The 15,286-nt window shown below is 44.0% G+C and overlaps 1 pseudogene; it reads left to right on the plus strand.

Moving 5' to 3' along the window:
• The window catches only part of LOC129518098 (alpha-1,6-mannosyl-glycoprotein 2-beta-N-acetylglucosaminyltransferase-like), a 50,676-nt pseudogene extending 36,464 nt beyond the window's left edge, over window positions 1-14,212 (plus strand).
• The last annotated feature ends 1,074 nt before the right edge of the window (window positions 14,213-15,286 follow it).

Below are 15,286 nucleotides of genomic sequence, written 5' to 3' on the forward strand. Positions count from 1 at the left end.
AAAAAAAGAGAGAGAAGACTCAAATTAATAAAATCATGAATGAGAAAGGAGAGATCACTACCAACACCAAGGAAATACAAACAATATTAAAAACATATTATGAACAGCTCTACGCCAATAAATTAGGCAATCTAGAAGAAATGGACGCATTCCTGGAAAGCCACAAACTACCAAAACTGGAGCAGGAAGAAATAGAAAACCTGAACAGGCCAATAACCAGGGAGGAAATTGAAGAAGATATCAAAAACCTCCCAAGACACAAAAGTCCAGGACCAGATGGCTTCCCTGGGGAATTCTATCAAACGTTTAAAGAAGAAACCATACCTATTCTACTAAAGCTGTTTGGAAAGATAGAAAGAGACGGAGTACTTCCAAATTCGTGCTATGAGGCCAGCATCACCTTAATTCCAAAACCAAAGACCCCACCAAAAAGGAGAATTACAGACCAATATCCCTGATGAACATGGATGCAAAAATTCTCAACAAGATACTAGCCAATAGGATCCAACAACACATTAAGAAAATTATTCACCATGACCAAGTAGGATTTATCCCCGGACACAAGGCTGGTTCAACACTCGTAAAACAATCAATGTGATTCATCCTATCAGCAAGAGACAAACCAAGAACCATATGATCCTCTCATTAGATGCAGAGAAAGCATTTGACAAAATACAGCATCCATTCCTGATCAAAACTCTTCAGAGTGTAGGGATAGAGGGAACTTTCCTCAACATCTTAAAAGCCATCTACGAAAAGCCCACAGCAAATATCATTCTCAATGGGGAAGCACTGGGAGCCTTTCCCCTAAGATCAGGAACAAGACAGGGATGTCCACTCTCACCACTGCTATTCAACATAGTATTGGAAGTCCTAGCCTCAGCAATCAGACAACAAAAAGACATTAAAGGCATTCAAATTGGCAAAGAAGAAGTCAAACTCTCCCTCTTCGCCGATGACATATACTCTATACTCTATACTCTACATAGAAAACCCAAAAGCCTCCACCCCAAGATTGCTAGAACTCATACAGCAATTTGGTAGCGTGGCAGGATACAAAATCAATGCCCAGAAATCAATGGCATTTCTATACACTAACAATGAGACTGAGGAAAGAGAAATTAAGGAGTCAATCCCATTTACAATTGCACCCAAAAGCATAAGATACCTAGGATTAAACCTAACCAAAGAGGTAAAGGATCTATACCCTAAAAACTACAGAACACTTCTGAAAGAAATTGAGGAAGACACAAAGAGATGGAAAAATATTCCATGCTCATGGATTGGCAGAATTAATATTGTGAAAATGTCCATGTTACCCAGGGCAATCTACACGTTTAATGCAACCCCTATCAAAATACCATGGACTTTCTTCAGAGACTTGGAACAAATTATTTTAAGATTTGTGTGGAATCAGAAAAGACCCCAAATAGCCAGGGGAATTTTAAAAAAGAAAACCATCGCTGGGGGCATCACAATGCCAGATTTCAGGTTGTACTACAAAGCTGTGGTCATCAAGACAGTGTGGTACTGGCACAAAAACAGACACATAGATCAATGGAACAGAATAGAGAACCCAGAAGTGGACCCTGAACTTTATGGTCAACTAATATTCGATAAAGGAGGAAAGACTATCCACTGGAAGAAAGTCAGTCTCTTCAGTAAATGGTGCTGGGAAAATTGGACATCCACATGCAGAAGAAGGAAACTAGACCACTCTCTTGCACCATACACAAAGATAAACTCAAAATGGATGAAAGATCTAAATGTGAGACAAGATTCCATCAAAATCCTAGAGGAGAACACAGGCAACACCCTTTTTGAACTCGGCCACAGTAACTTCTTACAAGATACATCCACGAAAGCAAAAGAAACAAAAGCAAAAATGAACTATTGGGACTTCATCAAGATAAGAAGCTTTTGCACAACAAAGGATGCCGTCAACAAAACTAAAAGACAACCTACAGAATGGGAGAAGATATTTCCAAATGACGTATCAGATAAAGGGCTTGTTCCAAGATGTATAAAGAACTTATTAAACTCAACAGCAAAGAAACAATCAATCCAATCATGAAATGGGCAAAAGACATGAACAGAAATCTCACAGAGGGGGGCAAGATGGCGGAAGAGCAGGGTCCCCAAATCACCTGTCCCCACCAAATTACCTAGATAACCTTCAAATCATCCTGAAAATCTACGAATTCGGCCTGAGATGTAAAGAGAGACCAGCTGGAATGCTACAGTGAGAAGAGTCCGCGCTTCTATCAAGGTAGGAAGACGGGGAAAAAGAAATAAAGGAACAAAAGGCCTCCGAGGGGGAGGGGCCCCGCGAGGAGCCGGGCTGAGGCCGGGGCGAGTGTCCCCAGGACAGGAGAGCCCCGTCCCGGAGGAGCAGGAGCTGCACCAACCTTCCCGGGCGGGCGGAAAGGGGCTCGCAGGGAGTTGGAGCAGGACCCAGGAGAGCGGGGATGGCCTCGGGCTCCCTGGGACACTAACAGACACCTGCGCCCCGGGGAGAGTGCGCCGAGCTCCCTAAGGGCTGCAGCGCGCACCGGAGCAGCTCGGAGGGGCTCGGGCGGCGGCTCCGCGGAGGGGGCTGCGGGGCGGGAGCGCGAATCCACCAGCGCAGGCCCCGGAGCACAGGGCGCCGGGACACAGCCCAGGATCCGGCCTCCCCCGGGACAGGCAGAGGCCGGGAGGGCCCAGGACAGCGAGGACGCTCCTGCCCCGAGCTGAGCAGATCAGCGGCCCCGCCCCGGAGCCTCCAGGCCCTGCGGACGGAGAACCGAGAGCCCCGAGCCCCGTAGTTCCTGCGGAGGCTGAATCCAGGCTTCCAGAGCTGCCATAGCAACTGCGGCTGTTCCTCCCTGGGTCCCACGGGGTAAACAACCCCCGCTGAGCCCGGCAGCAGGCAGGGGCAGAGCAGCTCCCCCAAGTGCTAACACCTGAAAATCAGCACAGCAGGCCCCTCCCCCAGAAGACCAGCTGGACGGACCAGTGATACTCCCCCGTGTTCCAACACAACTTGTTTTTGGCCACTCTGCACTGAGCAAAATGACTAGAAGGAAAACCTCACCTCAAAAGAAAGAATCAGAAACAGCCCTCGCTCCCACAGAGTTACAAAATCTGGATTACACTTCAATGTCAGAAAGCCAATTCAGAAGCACTATTCTACAGCTACTGGTGGCTCTAGAAAAAAGCATTAAGGACTCACGAGACTTCATGACTGCAGAATTTAGATCCAATCAGGCAGAAATTAAAAATCAATTGAATGAGATGCAATCCAAACTAGAAGTCCTAACGACGAGGGTTAACGAGGTGGAAGAACGAGTGAGTGACATAGAAGACAAGTTAATGGCAAAGAGGGAAACTGAGGAAAAAAGAGACAATCAATTAAGGGACCATGAAGACAGATTAAGGCAAATAAATGACAGTCTGAGGAAGAAAAACCTACGTTTAATTGGGGTTCCCGAGGGCGCCGAAAGGGACAGAGGGCCAGAATATGTATTTGAACAAATCCTAGCTGAAAACTTTCCCAATCTGGGAAGGGAAACAGGCATTCAGATCCAGGAAATAGAGAGATCCCCCCCTAAAATCAATAAAAACCGTTCAACACCTCGACATCTAATAGTGAAGCTTGCAAATTCCAAAGATAAAGAGAAGATCCTTAAAGCAACAAGAGACAAGAAGTCCCTGACTTTCATGGGGAGGAATATTAGGGTAACAGCAGACTTCTCCACAGAGACCTGGCAGGCCAGAAAGGGCTGGCAGGATATATTCAGGGTCCTAAATGAGAAGAACATGCAACCAAGAATACTCTATCCAGCAAGGAAGGAATCTTCCATTCAAAATGGAAGGAGAGATAAAGAGCTTCCAAGACAGGCAGGAACTGAAAGAATATGTGACCTCCAAACCAGCTCTGCAAGAAACTTTAAGGGGGACTCTTAAAACTCCCCTTTAAGAAGAAGTTCAAGTAACTCTGAACGTGAATGGGCTTAATGACCCCATCAAAAGGCGCAGAGTTTCAGACTGGATAAAAAAACAGGACCCATCTATTTGCTGTCTACAAGAGACTCATTTTAGACAGAAGGACACCTACAACCTGAAAATAAAAGGTTGGAGAACCATTTACCATTCAAATGGTTCTCAAAATATACCCTAAAAACTACAGAACACTTCTGAAAGAAATTGAGGAAGACACAAAGAGATGGAAAAATATTCCATGCTCATGGATTGGCAGAATTAATATTGTGAAAATGTCAATGTTACCCAGGGCAATTTACACGTATAATGCAATCCCTATCAAAATACCATGGACTTTCTTCAGAGACTTAGAACAAATTATTTTAAGATTTGTGTGGAATCAGAAAAGACCCCAAACAGCCAGGGGAATTTTAAAAAAAGAAAACCATATCTGGGGGCATCACAATGCCAGATTTCAGGTTATACCTCAAAGCTGTGTTCATCAAGACAGTGTGGTACTGGCACAAAAACAGACATATAGATCAATGGAACAGAACAGAGAACCCAGAAGTGGACCCTGAACTTTATGCTCAACTAATATGCGATAAAGGAGGAAAGACGATCCACTAGAAGAAAGACAGTCTCTTCAATAAATGGTGCTGGGAAAATTGGACATCCACATGCAGAAGAATGAAACTGGACCACTCTCTTGCACCATACACAAAGATAAACTCAAAATAGATGAAAGATCTAAATGTGAGACAAGATTCCATCAAAATCCCAGAGAAGAACTCAGGCAACACCCTTTTTGAACTTGGCCACAGTAACCGGAGAAGGACAAACAGTGTATGTTCTCATTCATTTGGGGAATATGAATAATAGCGAAAGGGAATATAAGGGAAGGGAGAAGAAATGTGTGAGAAATATCAGAAAGGGAGACAGAACATAAAGACTTCTAACTCTGGGAAATGAACTAGGGGTGGTGGAGGGGGAGGAGGGTGGGGGGTGGGGGTGAATGGGTGACGGGCACTGAGGGGTACACTTGACGGGATGAGCACTGGGTGTTATTCTGTATGTTGGTAAATTGAACACCAATAAAAATTAATTTATAAAAAAAAAAAAGAAATCTCACATAGGGAGACATAGACATGCCCAACATGCACATGAGAAAATGCTCTGCATCACTTGCCATCAGGGAAATACAAATCAAAACCACAATGAGATACCACCTCACACCAGTGAGAATGGGGAAAATTAACAAGGCAGGAAACCACAAATGTTGGAGAGGATGCGGAGAAACGGGAACCCTCCTGCACTCCTGGTGGGAATGTGAAATGATGCAGCCACTCTGGAAAACTGTGTGGAGGTTCCTCAAAGAGTTAAAAAGAGATCTGCCCAACAACCCAGCAATTGCACTGCTGGGGATTTACCCCAAAGATACAGATGCAGTGAAACACTGGGACACCTGCACCCTGTTTCTAGCAGCAATGTCCACAATAGCCAAACTGTGGAGGGAGCCTCGGTGTCCATCGAAAGATGAATGGATAAAGAAGATGTGGTTTATGTATACAATGGAATATTACTCAGCCATTAGAAATGACAAATACTCACCATTTGCTTCAACATGGATGGCGTGGAGGCTATTATGCTGAGTGAAGTAAGTCAATCAGAGAAGGACAAACATTATATGTTCTCATTCATTTGGGGAATATAAATAATAGTGAAAGGAAATAGAAGGGAAGGGATAAGAAATGGGTAGGAAATATCAGAAAGGGAGACAGAACATAAAGACTCCTAACTCTGGGAAACGAACTAGGGGTGGTGGAAGGGGAGGAGGAGGAGGGCGGGGGGTGGGTGTGAATGGGTGATGGGCACTGAGGGGGGCACTTGACGGGATGAGCACTGGGTGTTATTCTGTATGTTGTCAAATTGAACATCAATAAAAAAATATTATAAAAAAAAAAGAAATTTGAAGACTTTGATGAAATGGATTACTTCGGTGAAGGTGTAGATTTCCAGAACTGACCTGAAAAGGAAAACAGAAAAGAAACAGAAAATCTGCATAGCTTTAGGTCTATTTTTAAAATTTTAATTTGTAAATAATTTTTTTAAAATTTGTAATCGGAAAACTTTCCACAAGATACCCTCCAGGCTCAACTGTCTTCTCTGGTTAATCAGTGAAACATGTATTGAAGAAAATACCACTCCTACCCAAACTCTTCCATTAAATGGGAGTGGAAGATAAAAAAAAAAAAACCCCAGTGCTCATCCTATAATGTGTCCCCCACAGTTCCCGTCACCCAGTCACCCCATCCCCCCGCCCACCTCCCCTTCCTCTACCCATATTTGTTTCCCAGAGTTAGGAGTAAGAGAAATACTTTTTGCATGGGTTAAAACACTTGTTACTAATTATTGTCGATTCTTCCCCAAGTGATCTGTACCAATCCCACTTAAAATCCCACGATGTTACTTAAAAAAAAAAAAAAGACGAGCTGAGGGGCACCTGGGTGGCTCAGTCGGTGGAGCATCTGACTCTTTTTTTTTAAGATTTTATTTATTTATCCATGAGAGACAGAGAGAGGCAGAGACACAGGCAGAGGGAGAAGCAGGCTCCATGCAGGGAGCCTGACGTGTGACTCAATCCCGGGTCTCAAGTATCACGCCCTGGGCTGAAGGCAGCGCTAAACCGCTGAGCCACCAGGGCTGCCCAAGATTATGCTTTTAAAAATGCAACAAATATTCATGAGAATAGGTCTCCAGCAGAGATCTACTTTGTACATTATTCCTGGAAGAGAAACATTAGAAGTATTGCACATAAAGTCAAAGCAAGACAAGATTGCCCACCATCATCCCTTCGATTCAACACGTCTACAGGAATTCCTACCTTGTACCTTCAGGTAGTTAATAGTCTATTCACTCAGAATGAGTCCTCAGACTGCTCAGTGATGGACAAGCCCCAGGAGTGGTACTTTTCATGGAGTCACCAGGCACGTCAGTTAGTGACAATTGTCCAGGAATAGAGATTGCTGGGGAGCTCCAATCCGTTTTGTCCTTCCAGTGGCTGACAGGTCACTGGTGTTCAGAGCTACTGTGGTTGTGAGGTCATTGGTGTCAGGGCCACCAGGGATCTGAGGAGAGGGCCCTGGGAATAGTGCTCATACAGTAGCCCAAAGCTCACTGTCCATCCTGGGGTCTAGCCATCTTTCTTGAGTGAATGCTCTTCCATTTGTTGCCAACCTTGGGTTAATTTCCAGAGTTCTGAAACCATTTATTTAGATAGCATTTGCCCTGTTCTCATTGCTTGTATTCTAAAATGGATTTTCGCAGACCCTCCTCCAACAACTCAGAAGTGCCTCCTCATATGTTACATATTAAACTAAGTATAAATCCAGTGCATCAGACTGTAAATTATTTATACTGTTTCTCTTTTTGTTTTGGAAAAAAACTAGTATAGACAGGGCCTGCGTATTTGGAAGAACTATCGATAATCCAGGCTTCATGTATCACTTCTCCAGCCAACTGGTTTTAGTGAAATCCACATGAATGTATGTGATCTGTGATCTGATGTGTATATGAATGTATCCCCATTCAGATAGGGTATTTACTCATTTTTTTATTTTGTATGACAAATTACCCCAATTTAGCAGCTTCAAAAATTATACCAAATTTAGTGCCTTGAAACAATATTTGTTCTTTCTTCTCTCATAGTCCTGTAGCTCAGAAGTCTGGATGGTTTTGACTTGGTTCTCTGCTTCAGGGCTTAAAAGGCCAAAGTCAAGATTTTAGCCACTGGGTTCTCATCTGGAATGTCTGGGGTTAAATGCACCTTCAAATTAATTTGGATTGTTGGCCGAATTCAAGTCTTTTGTGCAGATCCTGCGTTTCTCACAGGCTGTTATGTAGGGCTCTGCGTCATCTCTAGAGGCCACTATCAGGCTCTTTTCATGTGGTTCTGTCCATCTCCAAGTCAGCAATGACACATCAAATTCTTCTCATGCTTTCTAATGACCTCCGCCAGTTGCTGGTGCTACCAGCTGGAGGAAATGCTGCTTATAAGGCTCAGGAGGGTAGTTTGGTGTTCTCAGTAATCTCACTATAAAGGTCAGATGATTTGTAATTTTAGTTACATCTGCACCAGTCACTTTTGTTCTGTAATGTAATGATGGGAGAACACCAGAGGGCAAAGGGCATGGGGAACATCTTAGAATTCAAGCAAGAGAACGGAGTTAAGGTAGCCATGGTTTTGGAGCCACTTCCTTAATGAAAAGCCCTTGTAGCTTCAAGACCTGATTGGATAGATCTTGTACACGCCACTTCCATTTGAAAAGGGGTGCTTTTGTACATACCCACTGCTGTGACTTGGTGAGTCAGAAAGCACCCTGTTTAGACAGACAGCTCAGGTGGCACGGGGACACGGTGTACCCTGGTCAAGCATTCAATCCTACTAGCCCAGTAGTAAGCCCAATGTTGTTCAAAAGGACCAGAATGATGTTTCTTGTGTCCGGGAAATTAGTGCCAGTTCAGAGCTGGGGTCCTGTAATCACGGACAAATCTGAATGTTTCTCATCCCCAACATACAGCCAAACTAGTAAAAGATTGCAGGCCCCTTTGGGCATGAATGGGAGAGAGGTAATAACGGAAATTTTATGTGAGTTTTTGGACCTCTAACAAAATCTGGGCTTTGATTAATTCGGGGACCCTCAGTCATTAGTGGGAGTAAGGAGAAGTATGTCTGCACTGCAGGAGATCCTGCAGGGCACCTCTCAATATTCCCATGTCATTTCCTATGGTCAGCAGAAACTACACCAAGCTAATTCATTCAGGACTGCTAATGTCCATGAACCTCAGGAGAGAAAGTTTGGGTTACCCCCTTAGGAAAAGGAGCATCCCATGAAAAGTGCCTTTGAGGGTAAGAGAATGTGCAAGGTGGAAGAAGTAATCACATAATCATGTGCAGAAAAAAAAGGACTGTGATAATAATGAGTATTTACTTCTTTATATTCACAGGAATTTACTCACATATATATTAAGCAAATAATTTTGGCTTTGACACCCTCTCATCCCCTTATCTTGTAACACAAATGTGTTACTTTTTTTCAGTATTTAAGGTATAGGATTTTTTAAAGATTTTATTTGTTTACTCATGAGAGACACAGACACAGGGACACAGGCAGAGGGAGAAGCAGGTTCCATGCAGGGAGCCCGATACGGGACTTGATCCCGGGCCTCCGGGATCATGCCCTGGGCCGAAGGCAAGCACTAAACTGCTGAGCCACCCAAGCAACCCAAGGTATAGGATCTCAAACTGGGAAGTGAATTGGGTAGCAGAAGAATGAACGAGATGAGAAAATATAGGACTTAGTGCCCTTTTTTAGGGAAGGGTTAGAATTTTCTCTGTTGTAGGTGAGAGAGATGTGTCATGTTAGGCAGAAGTATGACTTTGCGTTGTCTGTAGAGATTAAGTATGGTTTAAGGAGATGGGCATGGATGCCAAAGTGACAATGGTATCACTTGTAATGTGTCGATTTGCCTAGGCCAAATTACATCACCTGCAATCCCCTTTCCAGTATATATCCGGTTAGAGTATGCCACAGGCAGATTCTTTGGAGATTGGGGATGGTGTTTGAGAAGCAGCAGCCGTTTTGTAGCTCACACACATTGTTGCTGATTGATCTTACCCGGTGAAGTAGCAGCTGGCTCTGCAATTTCTCTTCTTTCCCCTTGATCCTCCTTCAGCTGCTCTATCTTCTGGGCTAGGTGTGTGGGCTTAGCTCCATGTAAAGGGCCCTCCTGGCTTCTGTGGGTTATGATCCTCACCAAGGCCAGAGGCAACAAGGATGAGTATGTACTTCAATCTGTCCTTATGCTTTCCAGATCATGTTTGTGGGTCCCAACCTATTTATTGCTTCCCGACTCTTAGTAGAGGTGACAAAAGCCTTATAGAGCCTACTTCCACAGTTGTGTAAGGCCACTTTTCTTTAACAAATCTATCTATCCATCCATATTCATCTATGCCCCTCACTCTTTCTGCAGCTGGCTGAATGCTAAGGGAGGGAGATGACCAAACCCTTATTAATCCCATTATACCACCTGCTTCTAGACTTGTGAGATTTCCCTCTGTGCTGATATCTTGAACGTTGCCCTGTTTTGAAATCCATCTTTTTAAATCATTCCACTGTTAAGTTCAACATTTCAGTACTAAACATGAACAAATACTATTGATGACAATGAGAGATGTTTCAAAGTCCAAATTCTTACGATCTCTTCTTAATTTTTTAAAAGAAAATGGTAAATTTATTTTTCTATGAGAGAATGACAAATCATAGGAAAGATATAACTGGAAATTTCTCTAGCATAATTTCATTAATGAAATTGTGAAAAACCAATAAGATGTATTATTTATATATATATATAAAGACAAAGTCTTGTTTATGTAAAACATCGGTCAAATTAATAAGAGCATAACGCTGCCAAATATAAACTTTTGTATAAATGTGAAAGGAAAACTTTACAATATCTTGTTTTTCTTTTAGTGTTTCTTAAAATTATTATTTTTAAAAAATAAAAAGTTGCACACATTTAAGTTTTACAACACAATGTTGGATACACGTATACATCGTGAAATGGTTATTACAGTCAAGCTAATTAACATCTCCATCTCCTCACATAATTTCTTTGTGTTTGGGGGGTGGTGAGAGCACCAGAAATCTACTCTCTCAGCAAATTGCCAGGATTTGATACAGTATTAACTATCCTCACCATGCTGCACATCAGATCTCTAGACTCATTTATCCTATGTAGCCACAACTGTACCCTTTGACCAACATCTCCCTCTTTTGGTGTTTTAAAAGCATAGAATGTGCTAGTTATCCCGCACATGGTCTTCCTTTCCTACTTGCCTGACCTGCTCCAAAATATACCTTAAGGGACTGCTTGAGCCAGTTCCACATAGCAACCAAGTTCATTATATATAGACTCCTATATGTAATATACATACACACATTAAAATCTCCCATTAGTTCTGTGTTTCTGGTTGAAGGCTGACTGATACAGATTCTGGTACTGAGAGTGCTTCCAAAGGAACAGAATCTTAACAGAGTGTTCTCTGGAGTGCCTGAAGGGCTCAGTCAGTTAAGTGTGAGCCTTTGGCTCAGGTCGTGATCTCAGGGTCCTGGGATCAAGCCCCACATCAAGCTCCCTGCTCAGCAGGGAGTCTGCTTCTCCCTCAGTGTTCTCCCTCCCTCAAATAAACAGATAACATTAAAAAAAAAGTGTTCTCTGAATTTGTACTGGGTTTTCTGGAAGACATCTCTAATTAGATTGGAAGGCTTTAATGACCCTGTTTCCAACAGTATAGTGGGCACTATTAATCCACAGCAGGAAGTGGCAAAGCATTACTGAAATTTTCACCTTAAGATACCTATAATCAAGTACCTATAAAAGACAAGTCTCTAGGTGACCAAGTATATGATATGTTAGAATATTTTCATCAAAATAAGGAGCATTATGGAGTTGATTTGTTGTTTCTTTCTTTTTTAAAAAAAAATGAGATAGCATTTATTTTTTATTTGACAGAGAGACAGAGCAGAAGAAGAGAGAGCTGCAGGCAGAAGGAGAGGGAGAAGCAGGCTCCCCACCGTGCAGGGAGCCTGTTGCAGGGCTCAATCCCAGGACCCTGGGATCATGACCTGAGCCGAAGGCAGACACTTAACTGACTGAGCCATCCAGGCACTCCTGATTTGTTGTTTCTAATTGAGCTTCAGAACTTTGAAGGAGCTGAAAAGTTCTGTAACAGGCTTGAAAGACGTCATTATTTCTTGTAGCTGTGGGCACAAGATTTGAGGAGTCCAGATCCAAAGTGTCATCTTCAAGTGGCTGAATTACAACACAAATTAAATTCCGAACCTCACAGGTCTCTTCTGTGCATGTTAGGGTACTGACTGGGAGAAATAGGATACTGGAAATTGGAATGGGAATATATGAGCGCATGCCAATGGGTCTGGGTCCCCAAATCTCTAAATTATGTGAAGTGTCTTTGCCAGTAGAAGCATCCCTTCCACTCTTGCCTGAGGAGGTTATTTCATATTTGCCTGAAGAACCTCTAAGGGTCTCACCTGAGATAGTGACCTGACAGGGCTCTGCTGATCCTCCTCTGTAGCTCCCACCACCACTTCTCACTGCTCTTTAACCTATCTATACCTAGACCTGAGTGCCCATGAGCCAAAACAGTGAGTTAAAAAATGAGACCCACGAGGAGACATGATATTCACCCAAAGAACAGCACAACTTTTCCAATAGACATATAGTAGCCTGGGGTAAATGTGTGAGAATGGTTCTGAAGGGTGGGGTAAGGAGGTGGAAGCAATACAATGTTGGATCTTGTTCATGTACAAATTTTTGTGTGGACACATGCTTCTATTTCTCTTGAGTATATACCTAGAAGTGAAATTGCTAGATCATTTGGTAACTTTATGTGTAGTTTTTCTTTTTTTTTAATGAAATGCCAGCCTTTTCTGCCAAAATGCTGCATCATTTTGCATTCCCACCCTCAGTGTTGGAGGGTCCCAGTCTCCTCAGGACACCTGTTAAACACCTGTTAACAGCTATCCCGGTGGGTGTGAAGTGGGATCTCATTGTGGTTTTGATTTCCAGCTCCCTCCTGACTGATATGTTGAGGATCTATTCACGTGTTTAGGACTGTAAAAATGAGGTCCCCATTGCCTTGTTGGGTGCCAGCCAGGGGCCACTGCCAGCTCCTAAGTCCTCCTGCACACCTTCCCGCCCTCCTGGCGCAGACCCCTACACCTGGAAAGTGGTAAGGCCTGGCAAATCCTTCTTGAATTCCTCTTCTGCTCCCTGATCTAGCGAGCTGCCTGCCTTTAAAAGACTCAGCTGTGTGTGTAAGGCCCAGCCACAGGCCCATCCCAGGAACACTGGATATAGAGAGCTTCTGCCAGCTGCAAAAGCCCATCACAGGAGGTCACCGCCAGGGTGGGAGGAGGCTGCGGGGCTGCTGCAGCAGCGAGGACCAGGAGGCGAGGGCGCTGAAGGCCAAGGTCGCAGAGCGGAGGTGCAGTCCTTTGGCAGTGGGGCGCCTTCCCCGCGGGCCCTGCGGACCCCCTAGCTCCGGTTCCCAGTGGCTGCGGCGCTGGCTGCGCTGCAGCTGCCAGGCGGGGACGTGCGGGGCTTCCAGGCACCCCCTCCTCCAGGGCTGGGATGAGTCAGCGAGGGCAGCCTCGGAGTCTGAGGACTGCCTCTTCAGTTTCTGTCTGGTCCCGCCGGTGTCTGTCCGGGAGCCATCCAGTTGTTCCCTAATGAGTCTCTGGGCAGTGACCTGAGAGATTGCCCCACAGAAAAATACAGCTTGGAAGATGGGGTGCTTCACGCCCAGTTCCCCCACTTCTTCGGCCACTGGGGAGGGGCCAAGTTCTCCTAAACCAAACATCAGTGGGGGAGCTGCATTTTGTATAGGAAACGGTAAAAAATACTCAAGACCGTGTGCCTGAGTGGCTCAGTGGTTAAGCGTCTGCCTTTAGCTCAGGTCGTGATCCCGGGGTCCTGGGATCAAGTCCTGCATCCGGCACCCCTCAGGGAGCCTGCTTCTCCCTCTGCCTATGTCTCTGCCTCTGTGTGTCTCTCACGAATAAATAAAATCTTTTAAAAAATACTCAGGACTCTGCTGGATTTACACTTATGCTAGACAAGGATCACTACTTAGCCTCAGGCTTTTACTGTGTCTTCAAAAAGGTAGGAGAGTTAGAGCAGCAAGAACGTCCTGAGTGCGATGTTCTCTCTTTAGGGGCCCAGTTTCTCTGGCACTGCTGATGAGCTGACCATAAAAACTTGGTAAGCCACCAAGCACAATATGGGGCTGGCCTTGACCCAGGATGCGTATCAGCAGCTGAGTGAACGCAGACACTTTCTGTACTGATGCTGATTATCACTGGGACCAGATTCTTCAATATTTGACAGTACCCTGGCTGCCAACCTTTTAGAAAGTGCAGTTCCCCAAGTTCCTAGCATTTTTCATGCTGGAGACCGGTATGCACCAGAAGAAAACCTGTAGGCCATCCACCCAGAATGCCCAAATTGAGTCCCTCTTACATAATAACAAACAGCACATGTTTCCAGAAACTATTTCAGTGAGAAGTTTATTATGGCCGCCATTTCCCCACCCAGGAAACAGGGATGGGGGTGGGGGGGTATTAGGGACCATGAGCTCTGTAAAAGCTATAGAAGACAGCAGTGAAAAATCACAATTACAAAAGCAAAAGTGAGTCTTCTAGTTCACATATTAGTCTAATCGGGACTAGAAAAGGTCTTATAAAAGGTATTCAAATATAAGTCTACTGTTCCAGTTATATCTGATTAAGATTTAAAACTTAGGTTTTCCAGAGAACCCAGAAGTGGACCCTGAACTTTATGGTCAACTAATATACGATAAAGGAGGAAAGACGATCCACTGGAAGAAAGACAGTCTCTTCAATAAATGGTGCTGGGAAAATTGGACATCCACATGCAGAAGAATGAAACTGGACCACTCTCTTGCACCATACACAAAGATAAACTCAAAATGGATGAAAGATCTAAATGTGAGACAAGATTCCATCAAAATCCCAGAGGAGAACTCAGGCAACACCCTTTTTGAACTTGGCCACAGACACCGGAGAAGGACAAACAGTGTATGTTCTCATTCATTTGGGGAATATGAATAATAGTGAAAGGGAATATAAGGGAAGGGAGAAGAAATGTGTGGGAAATATCAGAAAGGGAGACAGAACATAAAGACTTCTAACTCTGGGAAATGAACTAGGGGTGGTGGAGGGGGAGGAGGGCGGGGGGTGGGGGTGAATGGGTGACGGGCACTGAGGGGTACACTTGACGGGATAAGCACTGGGTGTTATTCTGTATGTTGGTAAATTGAACACCAATAAAAATTAATTTATAAAAAAAACTTAGGTTTTCATTTGGGGGTTGTATTTTATTTCATTTTTTGAAGATTTTATTTATTTACTTGAGCGAGAGAGAAAAAGTGAGCATGGGGTGGAGAGTGCAGAGGAAGAAGCAGGCTCCCCAGCAAGCAGGGAGCCCCACTACACTTGCGTGGGGCTCAATCCCAGAACCCTGAGATCATGACCTGAGCTAAAGTCATATGCTTAACCAACTGAGCCACACAGGTGCCCCAGAGGGAGGGCGTATATTTTAAAATTCAACCCCTATAAAGGTAATCATTGATAGTAAGGGAGAGGAGGGGAAACCTTATTGAATTGCATCCCTTAATCATTTTATCTAGAACATTGTACACTTTTCCACTTTCAAAGCC

This window comes from Nyctereutes procyonoides, unplaced genomic scaffold (genome assembly GCF_905146905.1).
Source record: "Nyctereutes procyonoides isolate TBG_1078 unplaced genomic scaffold, NYPRO_anot_genome, whole genome shotgun sequence".
Classification (NCBI taxonomy): Eukaryota; Metazoa; Chordata; class Mammalia; order Carnivora; family Canidae; genus Nyctereutes; species Nyctereutes procyonoides.